Below are 3838 nucleotides of genomic sequence, written 5' to 3'. Positions count from 1 at the left end.
CTCGGGGGCGGCCAGGAGCGCGGGGGCGCGTTTTAGACCGGAGTGTTAAAACAGGTCCCTAATCCTGATGACAGGCTTTCAAAAGACGGTGATGGGTTCTAGATACGCATGTTACTTGTTAAAATAGATTTTTTTTAAATGTATAATTTTCCAGAAAAGCTCTTCAGGGGACGTAATAAGTTCGGGCATTGATTGTACAGAAGGTGTGCATCCATATAGTGGGTACACGTTTGCCTTTAATTTGAAGACTTTAGGGGAAGTGCTAGCTAAAAATTAAGCCAAAGAGGTTTTTTCAGACACTGGACAGCCAGTCTGGAAGTGCCCCGGGAAGAGGAGCTATCCACGAGCCCAGCCCCTGCACAGCAAAGCTTCCTCAGGGACCCCATGTCCATGAGACGTATCCCAGTGACATCTGCCCAGTCTCCTGCGATGTGAACTTGGGTGATCCAGGACAGAGCTAGGTGCTGTGCCATGGGTTCAAAGACATTTGCTGACCACAGGGATAGGGAACTGCCATTGTCCCATCCCACCATAGGTCCTGGAGGCTGTTGGCCAAGCCTCTTCTTGTACCTCCGTGTGTTTGGGCCCTGCCATTTGCAGCCTCCTCTCATTCCTCTGGGAGCTCATTGCTCCAGCCTCTTTCCTAGTAATTCATGTCTCTGACTCACTCTGATTGTGGCCTCAGAATCACTCATCCCTCCTACTTTTCCTCTCACCCATAACTCATTCACCTTGTCCACCCAGTCCCATTTTTCCCCACTTTCCCAGGCAATAATCAGCAGCTTTTACCATGCTTTCCCCTCATCTTTCCTTTCCTGAGACACCTGAACAGGTTTCTTCCTCCTTTTGGTCCTCCATCATTCTTGTGGCCAATCTCTGTAAAGAATCTGACCTCAGTCCCTTCACCTCCCAGCCACCTGCAAGGTGCTTTTCCTCACACAGCCGTCCCTTTCTTCAGCTCCTCCATGTGGGATGATAACCAAGGAGCCAGGCAAGAGCTAATGCTTACTGTCTACAGGCTACACTGTGTACCCTCTACATTGTCTTTGCATCGATCTGTATAGTCAAGAAAGGATGAGTTGGCTAAAGGAAAAGGTCCTGTAGAGATAGCGTGATCCGGGTTTGACTTTCGAATGGAACAGAACAGAAGTAAGTTGTACAACTGGACCTTTAAAGGGCACCAAAGCCAAAAAAGAAATGTTTGCCTGATTAAAAGTCATTTAAATATTAAAACACTCACACCTGCATATGCTAATAAGCTTAATGAAGTACATACTACCACATAAATGACTGTATTACTCAACTATCTGCTTAGACCATGTTACAGATAACCTAGCAGGAGGGGGATCAGATTGGGCTGTATGTAAGAAGGGTAGACCTGTTAGGAGAAAGACCCTAAAAGACATTAGAGAAAGTTCACAGGCTACTCTCTTCCTCCTCCTTCCAAGTGGAGGTGCTGTGTTAGTAAGTGTCTACCTACTATTATTATTATTACTATTATTATTATTATTATTATTACTACCCAAGTTAACAATGTTATCATAAGAGCTCTACCACAGCTAGTGCATTTATTCTGTCTTTGTATTTCTGTTGCTTCAATAAATCTCATTTTTTGTGAATCTGTGCTTGTGGAAGTTCCCATTGAACACAACCAGACATATAATGCCAATTTGGTTATAATCAGAATAAGCCCAGCTGCACCCAGCCCCTCTGATCTCTGGGGACCAGCTGGAATGCAAGAGGGTTCATTTTCTGCCAGATTTCTTACTCTTAACACTCTGGACCCTTCCCCTTCCTCCTGCACTTCACGTAGGAAGACTGACTTCTCCTCACCATGCACATGGGGAAGTGAAAGCACATTCACACAACTCAATTACATTTTATTTGCTTGAATTAAATTTTATAAATTTTAATGTTGTGGGACAGAGTTTTAAATTTTGTCTTAAATTTTGGACGGGAAGCTTCTGTCCAGATGCAATGTGGCACATGTTTGGGGCAGGTGGATGTTCATTGTATTCCAGTAAATCTGTGCTGAGCATGTGAATACGCCCTCCAGTAATGTAATTTGGTTTAGTTCTTGAAGGTTTTCACAAGGTTAGCTAGCAAAGCATTGAATAAGGTTCTCCTTCCTCTCTTCCTTCCACCTATCAAATTTTCACACTCCTGCTGAGGTGCAAGACTTTTTAAAATAATTTCTCAGAATGTTTTTATTATGTTATTTTACTCTTTCTTCTTGGAAGCAACAAATCATTATTAATGTAAGTAATTACGGAAAAAACATAGTTTGAGGTAGACATCTGGTCTAGAACATTTCATCTTAACTGGTTAAAATTTTACCAAGTCACGAAGTAGGGCAGCTTTAAAAGGCATGATGTTATCTGTCCCACCCACTGCAATACAGTGTAACAGGGGAGAAATCTCCCATGTGCTGGGCGGTGTGCCTCACACCACGTGCTTGGGAAGTATAAACACATAATTTCTGTTAAAGGAAATTTCGCTGACATTTCTTAATTACTTACTGCATCGAGTCTTCTAATTGGCCCTTCTTGCTGTGTCTTTGTGCGGGAGAGAAGATGAATCTGTGGCCTAGACACTTTTATTTCCAGTTTTTAACACAGGGAAACTTTTTATACAAATTGATAATGAGAGCACTCAACTGCACCAGAGGAAACTCCAGTGATCAGTTACAGTGCCCCAGGTCACAGCTGACTGAGCAAAAGGACGTCTCTGTTGTTGCTAAATAAACACTAAACAGCTTTGGTCATGCATTTCCCACCAAAAAGCAGATGAGATAGAAAGACCCTGCTGCCGAAGACACATTCTAGGAATGGTAAGGAAAAGAGACCTGCATCATCACAACAGTGATACAATTTAACACTTGGTTTTAGTTAGATACTAACGACATTATTGAAGTGCAACTGAAAGATAAAGTATGCATGGAACAAGCTTTCAATTTCAGAAGGACAAATTGAGGGCTATAGAAACCGATCGTAAGTGTAAATGAGTGGTCTCTTTAACAAAAATTCTGTACTCGAAGGTCAGGGAGTAAAGGGAAAATCAACAAAACTCCATTCCTAGATCTTGGTGCATGGTAGCAAGCTGCAGTCTACTGTAACATTTTTCTTTCCCTGGGGATTACTCCCTTAATAGATAAGCTTGTATGTATGAATTTACTTGGGGTTTCTTTATGAAGATCCCAAAACTTTAAAGGCTCCATCCTGTGGCCGTCCTTTCCAGTAGTAACCGTATGAGGTGACAGAAGGAAAGCACGTTTTCTTCTCTGGTTATCACTGCTCCCCTGACAGCTCTCAGCTGCCTGTCTCTGGCAGGTTCCACCAAGGATACCCGGGGACTAAGGGGTATTCACCTGGTCTGGCCTCACTTTGTGTTTGTAGTTCAACCAGACAAAGACTGTTCGCGCTCCACCTGCTATTAGTCACTACAGCAATTGTCGGTGGAAACCTTTTTATAGTTTTCACGGGAACTTGTATCCTGCCCCAGCTCTACATGAAATCTATTCTGAAATTCTTGGCTATTTTTTCCCTTTTGTGAATCTTTCTGAAGGTCAGTTTAAAAAAATCTACACAGTATCCAACAGTATTTGCTGTGTATTCTTGTATTGCAGATATACCTGGAGGTATATCTTGAGGGAGTTCAGACTGGACATTTGAAAATGTTCTTCACCCAGAGGGTGATTGGTCACTGGAACAGGCTCCCAGGGAAGTGGCCATGGCACCAAGCCTCCCAGAGTTTGGACAGTGCTCTTAGTCACACTGTTTAGTTTTAGGAGTCCCGCGAGGTGCAGGGCGCTGCACTCGGCGCTCCTTATGGGTCCCTT

The sequence above is a fragment of the Corvus brachyrhynchos genome, unplaced genomic scaffold, assembly GCF_000691975.1.
Source record: "Corvus brachyrhynchos isolate BGI_N302 unplaced genomic scaffold, ASM69197v1 scaffold115, whole genome shotgun sequence".
Lineage (NCBI taxonomy): Eukaryota > Metazoa > Chordata > Aves > Passeriformes > Corvidae > Corvus > Corvus brachyrhynchos.
The sequence above is the reverse complement of the archived record's forward strand: the minus strand, read 5'-3'. Positions refer to the sequence as shown.